At 43.1% G+C, this 23,535-nt stretch overlaps 1 long non-coding RNA gene across 1 annotated transcript in view; it reads left to right on the top strand.

Annotated features, from left to right (window-relative positions):
* Positions 1-23,535, top strand: part of LOC149744338 (uncharacterized) — a 197,313-nt gene that overhangs the window by 19,060 nt on the left and 154,718 nt on the right. Inside the window, exon 2 of the long non-coding RNA XR_016391380.1 lies at positions 7,024-7,199. This is a non-coding gene — a long non-coding RNA (uncharacterized LOC149744338). The remainder of the gene's footprint in view (positions 1-7,023; positions 7,200-23,535) is intronic.

Below are 23,535 nucleotides of genomic sequence, written 5' to 3'. Positions count from 1 at the left end.
CCATTTCATGACTTTAAATATGTCCTGCCACTCCCTTCTGGCTTGCAGAGTTTCTGCTAAAAGTTCAGCTGTTAACGTTATGGAGATTCCCTTGCATATTATTTGTTGCTTTTAATATTTTTTCTTTGTATTTGTTTTTTGATAGTTTGATTAATATGTGTCTTGGCGTGTTTCTTCTTGGATTTATCCTGTATGGGACTCTCTGTGCTTCCTGGACTTGACTATTTCCTTTCCCACTTTAGGGAAGTTTCCAACTATAATCTCTTCAAATATTTTCTCAGACCCTTTCTTTCTTTCTTCTTCTGGGACCCCTATAACTCTTATGTTGGTGTGTTTTATGTTGTCCCAGAGGTCTCTGAGACTGTCCTCAATTCTTTTCATTCTTTTCTCTTTAGTTTGCTCTGTGGTAGTTATTTCCACTCTTTTAACTTCCAGTTCACTTATCCGTTCTTCTGCCTCAGAATGCTATTGATTCCTTCTAGCAAATTTTTAATTTCATTTATTGTGTTGTTCATCACTGTTTTGCTCTTTAGTTCTTCTAGGTCCTTGTTAAACGTTTCTTGTATTTTCTCCATTCTATTTCCAAGATTTTGGATCATCTTCACTATCATTACTCTGAATCCTTTTTCAGGTAGACTGCCTATTTCCTCTTCATTTGTTTGTTCTGGTGGATTTTTACCTTGCTCCTTCATCTTCTGCGTATTTCTCTGTCTTCTCATTTTGTTTAACTTACTGTGTTTGGAGTCTCCTTTTCGCCGGCTGCCAGTTTTGTAGTTCCCGTTGTTTTTGGTGTCTGCCCTCATTGGGTAAGGTTGGTTCAGTGGGTTGTGTAAGCTTCCTGGTGGAGGGGACTAATGCCTGTGTTTTGATGGGTGGGGCTGGATCTTGTTTTTCTGGTGGGAAGGGCTGCTGGTGCTTTTTGGGGTGTCTGTGAACTTAGTATGATTTTAGGCTGCCTCTCTGCTAATGGATGTGGTTGTGTTCCTGTCTTGCTAGTTGTTTGGCATGGCGCCTCCAGCACTGGAGCTTTCTGGCCATTTGGTGGAGCTGGGTCTTAGCATTGAGACAGAAGTCTCTGGGAGATTTCTTGCCGATTCATATTACGTGGGGCCTGGAGGTCTTGGTGGTCCAGTGTCCTGAACTCAACTCTCCCATCTCAGAAGTTCAGGCCTGACACTAGGCTGGAGCACCAAGACCCAGTCAGCCACATGGCTCAGAAGAAAACAGAGAAAAAAGGAAGAGAAAAAAATAATAAAAAAGTAAAATATATATATATAATTATTAAAATAAAAAAATTATTAAAATATAGAAAAAAGTAATAAAAAAAGAGAACAACCAAACCGATAAACAAATCCACGAATGATAACAAGCACTAAAATCTTTCCTAAGATAAACGTATAAAAAAATAAGAAACAAGTCAGTCACCGACATGAAACTCCAAGTCTACAGTTGGTCCCAAAGTCCACTCCCTCAATTTTGGGTTGATTCGTTGTTTATTCATGTATTCCACAGATGCAGGGTACATCAAGTTGACTGTGGGGATTTAATCTGCTGCCTCTGAGGCTGCATGGAGCAATTTCTCTTTCTCTTCTTTGTTCGCACAGCTCCTAGGGTTCAGCTTTGGTTTTGGCCCCGCCTCTGCGTGTAGGTTGCCCTCAGCCTTCTGTTCCCACCCAGACAGGATGGGGTTAAAGCAAGCAGCAGCTGGTTAGGGGGCCCTGGCTCTCTCTTGCCAGGTGGAGGGAGGGGTTCCGTAGTTATAATTGGAATGCGGGGCGAGCCTGCGGCGGCAGAGGCCAGCGTGACGTTGCACCAGCCTGAGGTGCGCCGTGCGTTCTCCCGGGGAAGTTGTCCCTGGATTACGGGACCCTGGCAGTGGCGGGCTGCACAGGCTCCCCGGAGGGGAGGTGTGGATAGTGACCTGTGCTCGCACACAGGCTTCTTGGTGGCGGCAGCAGCAGCCTTAGCGTCTCATACCCGTCTCTGGTGTCCGTGCTGATCGCCGCGGCTTGCGCCCGTCTCTAGAGCTCGTTTAGGCCGTGCTCTGAATCCTCTCTCCTCGCGCACCCAGAAAAAAAGGTCTCTTGCCTCTCTGGCAGGTCCAGACTTTTTCCCAGACTCCCTCCCGGCCAGCCGTGGCACACTAGCCCCCTTCAGGCTGTGTTCACGCCGCCAACCCCAGTCCTCTCCCTGGGATCCGACCGCAGCCCGAGCCTCAGCTCCCAGCCCCCACCCGCCCCAGCTGGTGAGCAGACAAGCCTCTCGGGCTGATGAGTGAGTGCTGGTCGGCACCGATCCTCTGTGCGGGAATCTCTCCGCTTTGCCTTCTGCACCCCTGTGGCTGCGCTCTCCTCCGCAGCTCCGAAGCTTCCCTCCCGCCACCCCTTCTCCACCCGTGAAGGGGCTTCCTAGTGTGTGGAATCCTTTCCTCCTTCACAGCTCCCTCCCACTGGTGCAGGTCCCGTCCCTATCCTTTTGTCTCTGTTTATTCTTTCTTCTTTTGCCCTACCCAGGTATGTGGGGAGTTTCTTGCCTTTTGGGCGGTCTGAGGTCTTCTGCCAGCGTTCAGTAGGTGTTCTGTAGGAGCTGTTCCACATATAGATGTATTTCTGATGTATTTGTGAGGAGGAAGGTGATCTCCACATCTTACTCCTCTGTCGTCTTGAAGGTCCCATCAAGTATGCATTTCTGGAAAACTTCTCATGCTGTAAAATCACACACTAGAAATATTAGCTTATGGGAAAAATATATTTGGGGCAGTCCTCTCAAAACATATGTAATTTTCTAATGAGACTACTAACAAAAACTGTAACAACACTAGTAAAAATATTGGCGTAGTTCAATCTCCACTGATATTTACACTCGGCCTCGCAATCAGGTGACCCTTACACCTTTGAGAGATAAGATATTGGGGACATTCAATTCTTCTTTTAATTTTTTAATTTTTAAAATTGTGGTGAAATATAAATACCATCAAATTTAGCATCTTAAACATTTTAAGTGTCCAGTTCAGTGACATTGAGTGCATCCATATTGTTGTGCAACCATCATTACCATTCACTGCCAGAGCTCTTTCCGTCCTGCAAAAATGAAACTTTGTATCCATTAAACAATAGCAGGGACATTTAATTATGACGAGAGCAGTTACATCAAAACTAAAAATCATATCTAGAGTGTAGGCATTTTCAAATTAAGGTCCTTCTTCCTTCCCTCCCTCCCTCCCTCCCTCCCTCCCTCCCTCCCTCCTACTGCTTCCTTCCTTCCCCCTTCCTTCCTTCCAACATAGGGAGAAATATCTTTGCAGCTGCTTCCGGTTGTTTAACATAATAAAAATTGTGGTGGTTTTCTGATCCACTAAACTAGCTACTACTTAAAGGGAAGGCACTTTGGATGGAGTTTTCACCATTATCCTTACTGTCTTTGCAATGGACTGAATGCTGTGTCCCCCCTGACCAAATTCGTAGGTTTAAATCCTAACCCCCAATGTCAGAAGGTGGAGCCTTTGGGAGGTGATTATAGGTCATGAAGTTGGAGCTCTCATGAATGAGATTAATGCCCTTATAAAAGGAATCCCAGAGAGCTCTGTTCCCTCTCTTTCCCCCATGTGATGATACATAAGTTGTCAGTCTGCAGTCTGGAAGAGGGCTCTCACCAGAACCTGACCATGCTGGGTCCTTGATCTAGAACTTTCAGCCTCCAGAAGTGTGAGAAATAAATTTCTGTTGTATATAAGCCACTCAGTCTGTGGTGATTTGTTATAGCAGCCTAAACTGACTAAGACAGTCTTTATATATTGCTAGGACTTTCTCTTTAATTATGAGAAAACTTGCCCCTGGTCTTTTTCAAATTACTAGCATGCTAGGAAAAACCACATATGAACCAACACAAATTCTGTATAATACTGCAAAGTTTCCCATATTACCTATCATGTTTGAGCTAAATCATGTTAACCAAACACAAGCTCTAATAGAGTGTAAATATAAAAAATATGTAAACAACAAGATATTAAAATGGGATACAGTCTCAGTTCTGACCAAGACCCCAAAACAGTAGAGGAAATGAAGAGCTAGACCAGCTAAGCACCTCCAACTTATAAAAAAGTTTGAAGAAGCTGAGAGAGTTGGATATTAAAGAGATCATTCTTGCGAGAATGCTGCTGTGCATTGTGAGTGCCCGGTCACCATGGAAAAGGGGTATAGAGGCCCTTGCCCATCACCTCAAGTCTCTTTTGAGAAAGCCATCAGTGAGCTCACTTCAAGATTTTAGTATGTGTCCTCTGGAGTTTGGGAGGCACTGTAGACTGGTGTATATTATACTTCTGAGGAATCTAAAGTTCTAGGGCCTGGCTGAAGCAACCTGCCCTTGTGGCTGGGGAGTAAAGTGATAACTGTTCATGACTGGTCAAAGGTTTGAATTTCTGTTGCACTAAATGTGGGTGGAGAGAGTAGGTGAGCCTGAAACTACTTAAAGGGACTTTGCCCAACAGATCCTTGAGAGGTGTAATTGCAGAAGGTATATGTGGAGGAAGAATGCCAAGAAACAGTGGATAAAGGGTAGATTCACAAAAGGCCAGGTGGAGAATGCATCACCCATGTCAGGGACAGCGGGTGGAACATCCTTGCTGATGAGTATGGATGAGTTCTCCGAAGAACCCATGGAGAATCCCACAAGAGGAATACAATTAAAAGTTCACCACAGCCAGAGGAAACCAACACTCACTCACAAAGCCTTTTTTGTTCCCTTCATTTCTCCTTCTTGCGCCCCCAGATTTGGCTCCAAAGTGGTCAGAAACTGTGGTTAGTAAGCTGGGGAAAGAAGGGTAGCTATTCAAGGTGGTAAACTAGAGAAGAAGCAAACCTGTCTCTCTCAATGCAAGTTTTCCACCTGGGTAAGGGCTCAGCTGGGAGAAGGGAGGAGATCTGACTTTGAAGGGAGTTTGACATTTTTAATATTATCCCAGAGTGAAATTACTGATGTGAAGTTGTTTTGGGAATTGAACTTTTCAGTGTATCTGAGAGTGAGCAGAAAAGCTATGGGTCTTACCATAGTTTTCCTATAAGAAATAAGGGAAATGTCACAAAGCGAGCTATGGGATGAGGAAGGCTACTGGTAACTGGGTGTCTTCTACAGTATTCTTCATGTTGTGTGTGTGTGTTTTAAGTAGTTCAAAATTAAAATTTTAACAAGAAAAAAAAAAGGCCAAATGGCATCTAATTGACCAGCATTGTATAATGGCTTGCTCAACATAAAGAATCTCGGTGTCAAATTTTGGAAGGTGCTAAGGAGCCATTTAATCAAAGCTATTGAAAAGAAGTTTCAGTAAAACCATGAAGGATGCTCACCGGCATGTTGGTCCATCTAGCATCTTATTTCTACATCATCACTTGCTCAGCTTGGTTGATGGGTTGTCTCACCAGTCATCTCTTGCCTTTTACCTGGCCCTCCATCAACTACTCAGCTGCCAGGCCTGAGACTCCATGGTCTGTGTCTGATTTATGTCCCATTACTCTTGTGTCTTTCTGTGTGGTACAGATATGTATGTGTCAAAACGTAAAAACTGCTAACTAAACTATAAAAATAAAAAATACCTCCAAATATCAGCTAAAACCCATAACATTGTTGTTGGGATAACTATTATCTAGGAAATGGTGTTATAAAATTTAAAAGAAAAAATTCAATTAGAGGCACCAAAAATGTACTAGATGCTTGAAAAAGAAAAATATAGATTTCTTTACCAGTGACCACCAACTGTAGGTAGCCGAAAGAGTCAAGAGGAGGAGGTGAACTGGAGGGAAAAGGAGATGGATAATAAGATAAACTATTGGGTCACCAAGCCGATTTATAGAAGAGTTTCTGTCAAAGCCTCTTCTCTCCTTCTGATCCCATCTTAGCCTGTGCCTTCAACAGGGCACCTCCTTTTTTGTGACCAAGTCTCCTAGACCCATTGCATACTTGTTTAATATGTATCTTGACTGCAGTAGTTTCGACTGCTTGTGCATTTCTGGCTTTTTGTAGCAGAATTTTCCACCTGTAAAAGCAGAGTGAATGAGAGAATTGCAGTCCCATGTTTCTGAGTGATCCACAAAGATGAAGCCAAGTCTTGGGGAATACTCTGTTTCTACTGAACTATGTAATCTTTTGTGATCCTGTGGTATCCAAAGGAAGTCTAACCTTGTGACTTTATCAGTGATCACAAAGATGGCACTTGAGTTTGATCGCGCTTGAGTTTGATGGGGCACAATGGATTTAAATAGTTTCTGAGATTAATCTCTTTCTCTTGCTTTTTTTCTTTTTTTTGGCTGAGCTGTGTGACTTGTAGGATCTCAGTTCCCTGACCAGGGATTGAACCCGGACCACTGCAGTGAAAGCACTGAATCCTAACCACTAGACCACCAGGGAACTCCTTCTTTCTCTTGCTTTAAATGAAATTACTTATTATTGGTCAGGGTCCATATTTCTAACACATATCAAATAATGGGACTGGTATCAAGGTTCTCATCCACTTGTTTCCAAAGTCCAGGCTTAGGTAACATGACCATCAAGTTCAGAACAGGGATATAGTTTGCTGGGAAAGTTAAGAGTGTGATACCTTTGTGACTTGGCAGGCTGGGTATCACCACAAAAGGATCAGACTCCCTGTTACACAACATGAGATTAGAATCTCTGCAATGATTCCTACCTACTTTGTGACCTTGGGCAAATTTCTTAACCTCCCTGAGTTTCTACATCTGTATGAAGGGAGTAATGATTCAAACATTGTGAAGCTGTGAGAATTAAGTGACATAATGTATGTAAGGTGCCTCATGAAATGCCTGGAACATTAGGGAACAGTAAAATAATATCTTGCTATTCCATTTTTGAGCTCTATATTACACTTTTCGGGCACTGAGCTGACTAGGACAAGTTTGGTGTCTGTTTAGTCAGGATGGGCTGGGTTATACTGTTATAATGAACAAACCTAAAATCTCACTGTCTTACAACAACAAAGGTTGATTTCCTACTCATGTTATTTGTCCATCGTAGGTTGACCCTGGTTCTACTCCATATCATCTTCTCTCTGGGACCCAAGGTATCAGAGCAGCCTCTCTCTGGAACATTGCCAGTAGTTGTGGCAGATGGAAAGGAGAACATGGTGAGGAAGGTGCTAGCCCTTAAAGCCTCCATCCAGAACGGACACTTCTGCTCACTCATTGGTCAAGGTAAGTGACTTGGCCATACATAGTTTTAGCAGAATGGACAAGTATAATCCTTCCATATGAACAAGCAACAAATATTGGTGAAGAATAGCAGTTTACCATAGGGTTGATCCAGCTGAGTGCTTATTTTCCTGAACTCTCCAGAAAAAACATAGATAGTGAGTGTCTGATCATATAATTATCTGTTCATATGAAAGCCTTTTATGTAATCCTATCTACTTATCCTTTAAGTTTCAACTCAGATGCTGCTTCCACCATAGTCTTCCTGGATTCTTCTTGCTGGAAAATGAACAAACTCTACTGTGGCATGACATTTTTCTTCTAAAAGCATGTACCGCACGCACTCTGCCATGTGTTACGAAGTATTATTTCACATATATTTTCTTTCTCAAGGGTACTTAACTTCAAGGAGTTTACAATCTGTGTCTTATTCATCCTCAGGACCCTCACGGTACCCAGTTCGGTGTCTTTTACATAATTGATTCATATGTTTGTAGAGATGAATTGAAGAGCTCAGATGAGACGCAAACAGTATATGTGGATGGGGTGGAGGCAGTGGGTGCTACACAATGAAGAAATATCTCCTCTTAAAGTCAAATACATGTTTTCCAGAAGTCTTTGGTAGTTATCATGGGAAACTTCCTGGGGAAGCTAGAATGTCAGCTGAGACTCCTGAGAATCACTTTTGCAGGGTTCAGAAAAGACAGGCTGTTAGAGAAAATTAAAGCCATTGGAGAACTATATCAGCTAGTTTATAATTAGCAGTTACCACAGAAAGGAGAAACATTTATTCCATTCTGACAACAAAGATTGCATAATGGCACCGAGAGTGTCCACACCCTTTCCAGGATGTGTTAAGCATTTACAAAGGGAAACAAATAGCCTTAGCATTGGTGGTAAAAGCAAGGAAACAGACTTTCTTAGGCTGTCCCTGATCCACGGACACCAGGCAATAATATGTGTTATGGTATGGTTGCCATGTGGGCGGATTAACCATGTCTTCCTGTTCTTTTCTTAACCAACAATCTCTAGTGCTATGTCAGGTCTGAGAAGGAACCAAGAAAGATGAATTCTTTCCTGGTGACTCGAGATACTCAAGGAATCACCTGTATTTTCTTTACTTCAACTACTATTCATTGAGAATCTACCATGGGCTAGACACTGTGATAGCCTGACTCTATTCAATCTCTCAAACAATCTAGAGTCTTATTCTTTTTTTTTGAATTAATTAATTAATTTTTGACCGTACTGGGTCTTCGTTGCTGGGCGTGGGCTTTCTTTAGTTGCAGTGAGCGGGGGCTACTCTTCGTTGCAGTGCACGGGCTTCTCATTGTGGTGGCTTCTCTTGTTGCGGAGCACGGGCTCTAGGCGTGCAGACCCAGTGGTTGTGGCTCACGGGTCCTAGAGCACAGACTCAGTAGTTGTGGCACACAGGCTTAGTTGCTCCACGGCACGTGGGATCTTCCCGGACCAGGGCTCGAACCCGTGTCCCCTGCATTGGCGGGTGGATTCTCAACCACTGCGCCACTGGGAAGCCCCAAGTCTTATTCTTAATTTGTCTTTATACATGTTATTCCTTCTGCCTGAAATATTCTCATCTCTGTCCTGAATAATCCCTACTTATCTTTCTGGTTTTGGTTTCGACATTCCATTATTTAGGAAGAATTTCTTGTCCTACAAACAAAGGTTTAGCTTCTCCCCTTCTATGTGCTTTCAAAACAAGATAGCCTTCCCTCATCATAGCACAATCAAACTGTATTGTGCTTTCTTGTTTAACTGTCTGTAGCTCCCATTGGCCTATACACTCTGAGAGGGCAAGGCTATTTCTTGCTCATTGCTGTAGCCTCTGCACCACTGTAATGTCTGATGAAAGTTGATTAATGTATCATTATCTTTTTATGGCCATTATATGATTATATTATTACAATATATTACCATGCCAATACTATAAAATAGTGCTAAATGTGTATCTTGAGGAATTTAGCCATTTGCCACTAGCTGTAATTTTTAAAGAGTTATCTTCAGAACTTCTAAGGATGACTTTGTCAGGGCAATTTGAATAGAGTGTTCTGTTTTTCAGTGAGATGAACAAAGCCAGGAATCAAGACCTCTGTTCTAGATTTGGCTCTGTAACTATCTTGCTGTGTGTTCTTGGGGAATAACTTAACCTCTCTAAACTCTTTTCCACATATGTCAAAAAACCAATGTGGAATAGAGATGTTATATGCCTGACGTTCTGTGACTACCATTGTGTGGTGATTTTAAAATATTATCCAAACATCCTCTGACTGTTTTCCCACTGAGGGGTGGGGTCTATGTTCCCTCCTCCTGAATCTGGGCTCTGTGACTGATTATTCAATACAGTATGGTAGAAGTGATACTGTGCCAGTTTCCAGGCCCAGCCTAAGAAATTGACAGCTTCTACTTTCTGCTTCTTGAGATGTTCATGCTTGAAACCCAGCTACCACGCCATAAGAAAGCCCAGGCATCCTGTGGAGAGGCCCACCATGGAAAGAAACTGAGCTCCCTTGTCCCCAGCCCCTGCTGAGCTCTCACTGACAGCCAGCACCAAGTTACCAGCCATATGAGTGAGCCATTTTGAAAATGAATCCTCCAACCTCCAACTGAGCTCCGCAAGCTGATGCTGCATAAAGCAGAAAGGCTCTGTCCCTCCCCAGTGCTCCTCAACATGCAGATTCATGAGCAAAATCATTGATTATTGTTTTAAGCCACTAGGCTTTGGAGCAGTTTGTTACACAGCAAGAGATAACTGATACACACCTTTAGTTACCATTTCACAGTATCTCAGACCTTTTATCCACTGAAGTATTCTGGTACATGTAAAATTAGCTCCAGACCTTTGACAAATCAATGTTTACTTCAAAATTTTAAGAGGAACAACAGCAGTAAGGAGAATATACCATTAAGTGATCACAGGCTGGATGAGTAGCACTCATCCTGGGCTTCTCAGCAGAGGTTAATGGAGAAAGCTTTGGTCAAATTAACTGATATAAGTGACAAATGGGTCAACCACTCTCCACTGGGATGTAAGATCTATGATCTATGAGTTATTGCCGGACTTTCTGGAAATGATTAGCAATTATGGGTGAGTCCCCAAACTACAATGAAAACTTGCCCTTCATTTATTTTGTGCAAAGTGATGTTCTCAACAGTGGCATGAGGTTTCCATTTACTACCGTGTCCCCTCAGTTACCTAGGGCTGGGAACCAAGGGCATTTCTTTAAAATGACATGGTTATATATAAAATAATATTTTTATACCCAATATAAATAAATCTCTAGCTAAAACAATCCAGGGTGTATAATGAATACCCTCAGTAGGTAAGTAGTTAATTGTCAACAGACTCGGGAAATGAGGATTGATGGTGATGGCTTTGTGTTACCACTGTAGTTTCTGGGACTGGTGGCTTCTAGACAAGGTATGGCTTCTGCGATGATTCCTCCTTCTATATGAGGGTAGTGGCCTTTCCCCCTTAGGGCATACTGGTTATGAGCAAAAACCATGGAGCCAAATAATCTGGGTAAAAGACCAACTTATTAGCTGCATGACATTGGACAAATTACTAGGCCTTTCTATGCCTCAGTTTCCTCACCATGGTGCCAATAGTAGTGACTATGTCCTGGGGTTATTTTAAAGGTTAAATGAGTTAATATGGGTAAAGGACTTCAAACAATGCGTGCAACATAAATTCACTACATGTGCTAGCTCTTAATGTTACTGCTAATATTGCTATTAGTTACTGTTATTTTTATTTCTTTCTTAACTTGTGGCTGAGAACCCTGCCTAGAATTAACTCCTTTATATATGGACACCAGACAGAGACCGCCATATCCAGGAGGCCATTGATTAACTTCAAAAGTCCTAAGCATACCATTGGCATAAGGAGCATTCAAGCATCCTTTTTCCTCTGTTATTCCTGCCTCCTCTCCAGAAGTGCCCACTTCCATTCCACTTCCACCAGCCGCTTTTCACACCACCATTTTTTTAACATCTTTATTGCTTTATAATGCTGTGTTAGTTTCTGCTGTATAACAAAGGGAATCAGATATACATATACATGTATCCCCATGTCTCCTCCCTCTTGCGTCTCCCGCCCACCCTCCCTATCCCACCCCTCTAGGTGGTCACAAAGCACCGAGCTGATCTCCCTGTGCCATGCGGCTGCTTCCCACTAGCTATCTATTTTACATCTGGTAGTGTATATATGTCCATGCCACTCTCTCACTTCGTCCCAGCTTACCCTTCCCCCTCCCTGTGTCCTCAAGTCCATTCTCTACATCTGCGTCTTTATTCCTGTCCTGCCCCTAGGCTCTTCAGAACCTTTTTTTTTTTTTAGATTCCATATATATATGTTAGCATATGGTATTTGTTTTTCTCTTTCTGACTTACTTCACTCTGTATGACAGACTCTAGGTCCATCCACCTCACTACAAATAACTCAATTTCAATCGTTTTTATGGCTGAGTAATATTCCATTGTATATATGTGCCTCATCTTCTTTATCCATTCATCTGTCGATGGACACTTAGGTTGTGTCCATGTCCTGGCTATTGTAAATAGAGCTGCAATGAACATTGTGGTACATGACTCTTTTTGAATGATGGTTTCTCAGGGTATATTCTCAGTAGTGGGATTGCTGGGTCGTATGGTAATTCTATTTTTAGATTTTTAAGGAACCTCCATACTGTTCTCCATAGTGGCTGTATCACTTTACATTCCCACCAACAGTGCAAGAGGGTTGCCTTTTCTCCACACCCTCTCCAGCATTTATTGTTTGTAGATTTTTTGATGATGGCCATTCTGACCAATCACACCATCATTAGTAACAGAAGCATCTGGCTCTGTGAATAAAGGAATATATAGATGTTTGGATGGAAAAAAAGCCCTAGAATGAGATTCCTCTTATAGGTATTAAAAATAGCACTTTTAGGAAACTGATTATTATAAATGTTTAATTTTATCTCACATATATTTGGCATTGGAAGTTTAGCCTTTACTTGAATGTATACTGCAGATTTTTAACAAAGCAAGTTCTATATTTATTATGTTTAGTGTGATTTGAAATTCCTTCTTTCATGTTTTACATAAAGTGAAATTTAGGTATGTTTCGTACATAGATATACATAATTATGTTAAGAGGCTTTAAGATTTAAAGATTTTACATTTGATCAGCATAGCTGAGATAAGATTTGGGTTTTGAGGCCTAGTTGGTGCTTGTTTGTTTGTTCGTTTTCTCTAACGTTCAGGTTTAAGTCTACCTTAGACTGAGTTCCCTGGAAACTGACTGAGACCACACTGTGTGCGAAGGTTTATTGGGGAGTGCTCTAGGGAGATATACCCATGAGGAAGTAAGGGGGCAGGATTGGACAGAGACAGAAGCTGACTCCTCCATGTGGTTGCTGCAGAGGCCTCAGCTGATCGTACAGGGAGTGCTGGAGCTGGGAAGGCCTTCCAGAGTCATCCCAAATTGAGGTTGAGGGGCCAGGTCTTTGAATCTCCAAAGCAGACACTGAGGCTGACCTCCCTGGAGGAGACATAAACTTGGGCAAGGCTGCTTCCTAGAGCCAAGGGCACTTCAAGCTAAGCGTCGCAGCCGTGTCTGCAGCTGACCATCCCAGCAGCTGGGGATGGGAACGCTAGCCCTGACAAGAGGACCTGAACAGAGCATGCAGTAGTATCTTCTAAAGCGCAGACGTGTTTGAAGAATGATATATTTCTAACAAAAAGTACTTCCGCATCTACTAACAAGAAGCAAAGGACTCAGGCAAATTACTTAATCTCTCTGAGCCTCATTTTCTCCTGTTCATTGGAGATGAGATCATTTATAAGGGCTAACAGAGCTCTACTCCTGTGCCTTTCCCATAGGAGATGCTCAATCAATTCTAGTTCCTGTCCCACGTGGCTCAGTTCTGTGAGATCAAGAACAATAGGTCGGGAAATTCTAGCCCCTTTGTTTTCAAACAACTCGAGCCTGTACTTCTGCTTTTACTCAGGGTTGGCTCTCAGGGCCAGAGATGAATGTCACTGAAACACCTACAATGGGCCAGGCTCTTTGCCAATTCCTTTATCCCTTGCCACGACACTGAGGGGCAGGCGTGAGCATGCTCGTTTCACACAGAAGGAAAGTGAAGCTCAGAGAGGTGAAGTGACTTGCTCAAGGTTACGTGGCTAAGGAGGGGCAGAGACAGGGTTCCAATCCAGGTTCACGCAGGTATGAGTGCCCTTCACTTTAAAGCTCAGGCTTCCAGAATGCAGCTGGGAAAAGGAAATTAAAATTTTAAGGGGGATTAATATTTTAAAAATATTGATGTCGTTTTCTATTTTGCTTTCCTGAGCATGTGATCTTATCCTAATTGGCCCAGGATGCTCAATTGCCTAGACCTATTTTGAGGTTGTGTGTGTGTGTGTGTGTGTGTGTACTCACGCGCTAGTGATAAGTGTTAAAGAAGAAATACAGAAAAACATGATGATGTTCACAAAATATGATTGTGCGGCAGGAAACAGCCTTGTAAGTTCGGCTATGATCTTCAGAAAGGATTTGCTCAATTTTGAAAGCAGGCCCCTCTCTCATCCCCCTCTTGCACCTCAGCATATCCAGCCTCAAGGACCTGGAGTAGAACAGAAACACGCCGAGTCCATACAGCAAAATGATGAGGCTTGCTGCTTCAGTGCAAGAATACAACCCAGGGAAAATAAGAGACAGCTGAGCCCCTTTCCCTCCTAGAGCAAAGTGAGAAAGAAAGAAAAAGGAGAACAAACCAAGCAGGTGTGGGTTCCTGATTCTTATCTCTCTAGGCTTCAGTGAGGAGATGGGGGTGGTGGTGATTTAGACAGAAATTAGGGTGACACCAAGAATGAATCAGGCACAGCATGGCTGGACAGAGGAAGACCCTGGGCTTAACTTGCTGGCAGTGCCAGCTCCCAATTGCCACGTGCCATAAACTCAGAGTTGAGTACCCATCGACTTTTCATAAGGATCCCCTGTGGCAGGATGGGGGACCCTTCAGCTGAGTCTCAGGGTGGACGGCTGGGCCGGCAGGTGGGATGGAGCACTTGGTAGAGACCCAGGGATTAGTCAGTGACCAGTGAGGGTTGAGGTGAGGCCAGGTCGCCAGTGAGCCCTAAACAAGCTGAGAGGGTTAGCAGCCTGGGGTTGTACCACGCACAACCCTCAGTGGATGACGCAGGCAGGACATTCAAGGGGAACTGAGGTGCTCTCCTTGTTGCCTTGCAAGCAGAGATCACCTTTTCCGAGGACCTCATGCCTCTCCTGTCATCACGAGGATATATAAGTTCTTTCCACCACTGAACCTTGTGTTATGTATTCTCCCGCCCACCTCCTAACATAAGATCCACTTCCACCCTTTTCCATCTCGCTCCGGACCTCAGGAGACTGACTTTCACAGGCTGTGTCAACTGGGCTCCCTTGCTGTCTGGCTTCTGGGCGCTTCACCAGTGGAAGGCACCACCCGGAGGCCAGAGTGTGGGTGGAAAGAGAGAGTGGGGTATTTTCCTTCTGCTCCCTCCCTATCTGGCAGTAGCTTAGAAGTGACTGCATTCCCCTACTCAAGGGCAGCCCTCTTCTGAATCTAGAAGTCTCATCGGGCTCTAGAACCCCTCCCTCTTTTTACCCTTTTAGACTTAAGGGTGGCAGCACCCTCCTGCTTTTATGAACCTTGGTGCTTCCCAGTGTCTCCTTGGCTTCTTTTAACCCTATCAACACCTTTGACAGTAGTCTTTTTTTTTTTAATTGAAGTATAGTTGATTTACAATGTTGTCTTAGTTTCTGGTGTACAGCAAAGTGATTCAGTTATACACACACACACATATATACACATTCTTTTCATATTCTTTCCCATTATGGTTTATTACAGGATATTGAATATAGTTCCCCATGCTATACAGTAAGACCTTATCGTTTATCCATTCTATGTATAACAGTTTGCTTCTGCTAATCCCAAACTCCCAATCCTTCCCTTCCCCAGCCCCCTCCCCCTCGGCAGCCACAAGTCTGTTCTCTATGTCTGTGAGTCAGCTTCTGTTTGTAAATAAGTTCATTTGTGACAACAGCCTTTAATTAAACAAACCCCCTTTGCATGTGGCTTGCTGCTAGGTAGAATGACTTTCTGTCCTGGTTCGCCCCAGATGGTCTCAGTTGATTCCAATTGTCCCAGTGTAATGGTTGCAGCATCCTCCTTTCACGCTTAAAAGATCCTGTCTGGATAGTGTCCTGCTCCCGGGACCCTGGCTGCCGCACCAACTCAGAGAGGATGGCAGGTCGAGGCGCTGGTGAATAGGCTTACAACTTGAACCAGATTGAGCCCTTAACTAACTGGCTCTCCTGCTCACTCACAGGGGGGCATGAGATTACCCGTAGACACGATCAAAGAAGCTAAATGTTCTCGGCACTTGCAGGTTGTGGTGTGAATGATTTGTCTGTCAAGTCCTGTTGCTCAATTGTCACTCCTGGGGGACAGGACTCTACCTTATGCGTCTTTGCCAACTTCATTCTGCCCGGTGCCCTTCCTGTCCTGGGGTTCATAAACACTGTCTAAATGAACAATGAGGGAAAAAGAAAATAAGGGGACGGTGTCACCACGTTCCATCAGTGTGGCAACTCATTCACACATAGAGGTAACCATGGCACCAGTTCTCCCAGGGGCTGTGTACACTTCACAGAGGGAGCTGCTGTTAAAGGGAAAGGAATTGGCAGAGTGGTTGTGTGTGTGTGTGTGTGTGTGTGTGTGCACGTGCCTGTGTAGTTTTGGGCATGAGATTACAATCTAGATGTGAACTCACAGTGAAGAGTCATTTCTGTCGTTCGGGTGAGCATGAAATTTAGAGGAGCAGGGTACATTTTGTGTTTTAAAATCCTCCTGCTTTGCCCCTTCTCACTACACACAACAGAAGCCACAGGGCTGGCCACGGCATTGCCTGGGTCAAGATGGTTTCTCTCAGTTCTGTATGATTTAGCAAAAGCATTCAGCGCTGTGTGCCAGGTCTTAAGCTGACAGGTGTTTCCTTTATTTCTTTTGTGAGTGGTTTACTTTAGTTAGCACGCTTGGAGCTTCATACATGTTGTAGCATGTATCAGTATTTCATTCCTTTTTTGGGGGGGGTTCACTTAGCATATTTTGGAGCTTTATTGTTCTCTTTTTAATCGAAGTATAGTTGATTTACAGTGTTGTGTTAGTTTCAGGTGTACAGCTAAGTGATTCAGTTACACATATACATATATCTCTTCTTTTTCAGATTCTTTTCCCATATAGGTTATTACAGAATATTTAGTAGAGTTCCCCGTGCTATACAGTAGGTCCTCATTAGTTATCTATTTTATATATAGTCGTGTGTATCTAACAGGAGTCTTCTTGGAGGTCGACTTGCAGATACCGTGGTTCCAGCCATGAGCATCCCTGGCTCCAGTCAGTCTCCTTGCTTCTCAAGTTAGAACTCACTGCCTCTGCCTCCTTCCTGACCTCGTTCTCTCTTTAGATGAATAAATAGAAGGATCTCAGCAGAACTCCAGTTTGTTCCTATGGAAAAGCAGGGGCGTATTGTGCTCAATTACCCCGCCACTGCCTGCGGCAGCTTCTCAGAACTCAGCCTTCTAAGAGCAGCCTTATTCCTTTCTGGGTGGTTTTGCCCTTCCTCTTGGTTGGGCAGTGGTGCCCATCAGTGAGGCAGGGGTAGTGATCAGAGGCGGGTGCTGTGACACCAAGCCTCCTGTGTACTCAGCACAGGTCTGTTCCTGGGAAGAGCCCTGAGCCGAACCTGGGTGGTACCACAATTGTAGCCCTGGAAACAATACTCGCCTCGCTCTATCAGGGGTGGCTCTCTACGTGCTCTTTCATTTCGACAGCTGCTCTTCTGGCCTCGTTCTCTCTGCATATATGGGTCACCCTCACATAAAACAGCCTCTACCCTCAGATCTGGGTTTCCTTTGGGGCCACCATCTTGCTGCAGAGCTTGTGCTGACCTTCCCCACTCTGGACCTTGTCCCTGGCTCCTTTTTACATTTTCTCTGGCAATGGCCACAAACAGCCCTAAAATCCCTGACAGACCCCCTGAGTTCTAATTCTAGCCTCTTGTGGCCAGCCCCACTTGCTTCCTACACACTGAAAGGACACTGGGTTTCCCAACTAAAGAGATATGTTACAGTCTTAACCCGTGGCTGCCGACTTTTTGTTACTCCTCCCTTTAAGTGGTGGAATCTAAATTCCCCTCCCCTTGAACATGGGCCAGCCAGAGTGATTTGCTTCTAGCAAATGAAACGTGGTGAAAGCAATACTCTATGACTACCAAGGCTGTATCATAAAGGAAGAGACAGCTTTGGTCTGGCTCTCTGTGTCTCTTGGGAGTCTCACTCTTGGAACCCAACCCAGGCCACAGGGACAGGCCACACGTGGGTTTTGTGGCTGACAGCTCCAGCTGGGGTCCTAGCTGTCAGCCAGCGTTGTTCTCCAGACAGGTAAGGAAGGAAGCTTTCATGATGACTCCAGGCCCAGTCACTGTCTGACTACAACCACGTGGGAGAACCCCAAGGGAAAACCAGCTAGCTGAGCCCAGTCAGCTCCCCAGACCCATGAGAAATATTGATAAATAATTGTTGATGTTTTAATGCCATATGTTTGTGGTGGTTTGTTAGCCAGCTATAGACAGCCATAAGGAGAGGCAAGAAGAACTTGTAGAAAGGTCACCAGGAGCCAGAGGGTGATTTAAAGGTTATATATAAGACACAGTAACGTGGTGGGAGTCTGAGCTTTTTAGTCAACCAAAGGAAAGATCAAGGAGAAATTTTAAAATGTCTTTAAAAAGCATAGAAAAGGAGATGAAACCTGCTCAATTTCCAGTGAGGACAGCAGAAGAGAAAATCAGCTTAAATTGCAGCATGATGAATTTGGGATTGACGTAAGCAGTGATTTTTTTTAAATTTTAATTCTTTTTGAATTTTATTTTATTTTTTTATACAGCAGTTTCTTATTAGTTATCTATTTTATACATATTAGTGTATACATGTCAATTCCAATCTCCCAATTCATCCCACCACCACCACCCCCCGCACCACCCCCCCGCGTTCCCCTCTTGGTGTCCATACTTTTGTTCTCTACATCTGTGTCCCTATTTCTGCCCTGCAAACCGGTTCATCTGTACCATTTTTCTAGGTTCCACATATATGCGTTAATATACGATATTTGTTTTTCTCTTTCTGACTTACTTCACTCTGTATGACAGTCTCTAGGTCCATCCACGTCTCTACAGATGATCCAATTTCGTTCCTTTTTATGGCTGAGTAAATATTCCATTGTATTTATGTACCACATCTTTATCCATTCGTCTGTTGATGGACATTTACATTGGTAAGCAGTGATTTTTGAATGGGGGGTGAAAAGCCATGGGCAATCATATTTTAATGAATCATATATTGTCTTTATTGCCCTCTCATCCAGTTAGGTGCCTGCCCTTCCTTCAAGTTCACTGTGGTCTCTAAAAAACTATCAATACGAAATATAATAAATACATATTGAAGGTAAAATGTGTTAATATCTTCAGATATACATTATTTTGAGTTTTAAAGAATTGTAAAAGAAAGAAATTGTGCCCAAACCAAATTTCCTTAGAATGGTATCATCTCCTTAAATAATATGATAAAAACCTCTGGGTTAATTGGTTTGGAGGTATGTAAATACTATTTGCCAAAAGACTCACATAGAGGTTGGTGAACTGGAGGGCTATCACTTCTCAGCATTCTCATTAGACAGAAGGCTACTTTGCAATTCCATAGCTTTCAACTTTGCTCAACCTCAAGGTCGCCCTGGCCCCCCCATCTCACCTCATCTGCCTGTCGGTTACCTCTTGCTAAAGAGCAACCACTCCCTACCAAAAGTAAAATATTATGTAGCTTAACAACCGTTTCTATAGTTCCCAATTCTGTGGGTTGGCTGGATCAGGATGCCTCCTATGGTGTCTATGAAACCCTGGTCCGAGACTTGGTGTAGACAGTTTTGAGATGTGTTGAGCCATGGAAAATGTGAGGTGCTCTGTAGCTACCAGGAATATGGTAGCTCGTGAACAGAGACTCTGGAACCCTTGACTAGACCTCCCAGCACCACCCAGTCTTGAAATATACTTTTGTTCCTTTTTTCCACCCTTTCCACATTTATCCACCCACTGCCACTCTCTGGGCAGGGCAGAGAGCTAGATTTACAAAAAGCAACCAGAAGCCTCTTGGAGGAACAAGAGCAGCCCTCCTTCCACATCTTAAACATAATCACAAAAGCCGAACTCAGAGAATTTTTTTCCCACTGCTTGTGCTGCAGTTTTTTCATGCTGGAGGGCATTTATTCAGCTTTTATTATTTTCTTGTTAAAGAATTTTAATCTCACTGGTGGGTGGGTGTGGGTGGCGATCACATCAGAGGGAAGAGAAAGAAATCCAAGCGTGTTTCTGAGGGGAAAGAAATGGATTAACTGTTATATGGTGGTACATTCTTTGTAGTTAATATGCAGCTCAGGAAAGAATATAATAGAATAGCTTCCAAACTACACAAAAACCAGAATCAACTCTGCGTAGACCATACCCTTTGTTAACGAATTCAGAGGTGTATTTTCTAGGAAACCAGATTGGTATGCTGGGAAAGTTTTTTCAGAATTAACCTAGTGTTTATGAAGTGTCCTGGGGCTAGAAAGTAACATTGGCTAAACAATGTCAGAGGTTCTCTTGACCTACAATGTTGAAGGCTCAACATAGAAGTCCCAAGAGTGCTAAGAGAGGGCATTGGAATGTTTAGAATATAAGTAACAAGGCCAGAATCCGGGAGAAAACATCTAAATGACATTGCCATTAGCAAAATCACAGTTCAGTAAAATCTTCTCGATTTACATCTATCATAAGATTTACTATAATGGAACAACTCTTTCAGTTTGTCCCAGGAATCAATACTCTGTGATATGTTATTTCTTTGTTAAGCTTCAGTTTCCTGATCTGTAAAATGGGAAATCATAATAATATCTACTTTGCAAGGCTGTTGTGAGAATTCCATGAGGTAACGCTCGTAAAATTCTTAGCCTAGTGTCCAGTACCTCATACAAGCTAACATTTAGTGTAATTATTATTATTACTGCTGGAAGGCAGTATAGTATAGAGAGGAACATGTGTTTTGAAATTTGATAGAATTGGATTTAAATCCCAGTTTTCTTTAAAACGTAAGTAGCAATGTGCCCTTGGGCATATCACTATAAAACTGTGATAATATTACTTATATGGTTGCTATGAGGCTTAACTGAAATTACTTACAAAAAGAATTGAATGTAGTGTCTGGCACATGAAAATTGATGAATGAATGATAGCTTTTATTACTCTGCGGACTTTTTATAGTATCTAGAGAGACGTGTTTGGCCTGTGCTATACCTGATGCTATGCAAAAATGAACCACTGGGGGCTTCCCTGGTGGCGCAGTGGTTGAGAGTCCACCTGCCGATGCAGGGGACACGGGTTCGTGCCCCGGTCCGGGAGGATCCCACATGCCACGGAGCGGCTGGGCCCGTGAGCCATGGCCGCCGAGCCTGCGCGTCCGGAGCGTGTGCTCCGCAGCGGGAGAGGCCACAGCAGTGAGAGGCCCGTGTACCGCAAAAAACAAAACAAAACAAAACAAAAATGAACCACTGTAATTCAGGATTTGTGGTGATTGTGGGCAGAGTCCATTCAGGTCCTCCTAGAAGATGGGATTAGATGCAAAGGAGACATTGGGAGAAATACCTGTGAATGATAAAGGGGGAAGGAGGAGGGGTAGGCAGGGAGAGTCTTCAGACTGTGATGCACGTCTAACCCCTAAGAAAGGAGAAGTAAGAACAGAGGATGGGGTGGGAAGAGCCTCAGAGGAGCACAGCTCTGAGGAAGTCTGCACCAGGCCAATGGGGAGCCCCAGAGCAAAGACCGCCCATCAGAGACGTCCCACGTCCGGCAGAATGGCCCAGCTCTGGTGCCCCCATCTTGCGGTCACTGGGTGGGGCAGCCTGGGGAGCATGTGGCCTTGGCAGGAATGCTGCAGTGGGTCCTAAAGGTGCAGCAGCTGGGGGCTGTCAATGAACAATGACAAGCAGGGTCTCTTAAAGGGAGGCCGAAATGGTGTACCTCTATGGCCACCACAAGGGACCAAGTTAAGCTCTATCCCAGTGAGAATTAACTTGTTCATATTAGTTAGTTCCTAGTCTGGGTCAAGCCCTCTTAATAGACCCTCTGTAAGCATAGAATTGAATTTTCTAAGAAAAGAAAAACTGGCAAGAGTATTTCCGGAGGATAATTGAGGCATTTAATCAAACAAATATGATATTTGTCGAAAAATAAATTTATTAAAAAGTCAACTTAACAGTTTCCATCTGGAAGAGAGCAAGGCAGGTGGGAATTTGTCCCGTCTGATTCCTTCAAAGAAACTAGGCCATAAGTCTCCTTTACATGTGTAACTGGAAAAAAAAGTGTATTTTTTAAGTGACATCTTTTAGTTATGAAGTTTTGATAATTCATTCTGGTTTCTCTTCCTGTCTAATTACTACTCAGATTTATTTAAATTTTCTGTTTTAGAAGGATGTCAGGAACACAATAATAGAAGTAGATTGAGGGGATATAGCAAATCTGCTTTTAGCTTTTATTTCCTCTGCTATGAAACCATTGTTTTTTCCATGTTTCACCTTTATCTTCCCCTTCATTAGTAACATCAGGGAGGAAGAACTTTTCCTCTACTTGCTCTATTGAGTGTTTGGGGATTGCAAATTAAACTGACAAGAGACAGATCAGCTAAAGAAAAGGCAGATTTCAATCATGTACATGGGGGAGTTCACAAAGAAATGTAACTCAAAGGGATGTTTAGCATTTGGGGCTTATATACTATACATCTTAATAGGGGAAGGGGGAGAGGATGAAGAGCATTATGAGAAAACAAATGACTTTGTGGAGAGATAGATTGGCCCTTAGGAGAGGGAGATACGATAGTTTTGTGACAATGTCTGTTTAGGTGCGGTGTAGAGACTTTTTATCTCCAGTAATGAGTCAATCTTCCCTGGTTGCTCCTGAGGAGGGAATTTACGACGACTGAGTTCTTTTAGGAGGCTCTGCTTTTAGGCAGAGAAGGAATTTCAGGAACTCAAATGCCTTCTGCTCAAAATAATTTTTATGTCACAGAGGTGTATTCTGGACTCTTTCGGTGATGTGGATGCTGAAATGCTGGCTTATCACGCAACTTGAGGACCCAGATCAAAGGCAGTGTGTTAGGTCTGGTAATACTACTGCTATTGTCTCAATAGCTCAGTGTTTATTCAGTAGTAACAATTTAATGGTGGTGAAAAACAGAAGCTAATTGGCATTCAGTAATGGCATGGGTCGTGGAACCAACTCTTTGGAAAGAAAAAAAATTACAACCCTTCCGATCAGAACAGTACTGTGATGAGGGAGAGGCACTGAAGTTGAGGGCCGGGGTGGGGAGGGAAGAAAAAGGATGGAAAACACCAGACAGGATATTCAGGGCCAAGCAATAACTGGCTTGTGGCTGAATTGACTCACTGCTTAAGAAAAGACAACGGGTGTTAGATATGCGAAACCAATTGAAATCATCACATCAACAGGGAATTGACAGTGCTAGGAAGTCAGCAGCAGGCCTGGATAAATGAAACCTGGCCTGTGCAGGCAGAGGCCATAGACACGGTTGTTATGACCCCTTCTAAAATTTCTACCCTAGTTGAAAATGAGATGAGGGCGAAAACAAAGGTCAGTGTTCATGCTGTGGAATGCATCTCGCACAGTCATTTTAGAGGTTTTGATTTAAAATGATGTGGGGTTTTGTTGTCGTTGATGATGTTGTTTTAAAGTTGGGCATCTCTGAGAGGCAAGGGTAACAAGGTTATATAATGTGTGAGTTTGTTGGCATGACTTTGCCTGTGACCAGAGGGATATAGGACTAAATAGTTTACTCAAACTTGTGTTAAGAGTGTGTTTGAAGGTCTACCGGAAGTGGGCATCTACTTGATACTTTTGACTGAAGAACACTCCTATACTACTTGAGAATTGATTCTCTTTGAACAAGTGGTCTTACATTTAATAATATTTGTTGCATCATTGTTTGTGGGGACAAAAAAAGCCTGTAAACAATCCAAATATATATCAATAGGAAAGTTATCAAATAAATTGTAATATATTCATACTGTGCAGCTATTAAAAATGAATTAGATCAATACCTATTGACCTTGAGGGATATCCATGAAGAAAGAAATAACATGTTAAAAAGATTCAAAAATCACACTTGAGAGACTTTAAAACTTCTTTTGCTTAT

This window comes from Delphinapterus leucas, chromosome X, assembly GCF_059928025.1.
Source record: "Delphinapterus leucas isolate spDelLeu-1000000601 "Yukka" chromosome X, BTC_Dleu_Yukka2, whole genome shotgun sequence".
In the NCBI taxonomy this organism is placed as follows: Eukaryota; Metazoa; Chordata; class Mammalia; order Artiodactyla; family Monodontidae; genus Delphinapterus; species Delphinapterus leucas.
This window is presented reverse-complemented; position numbering and strand designations above follow the sequence as displayed.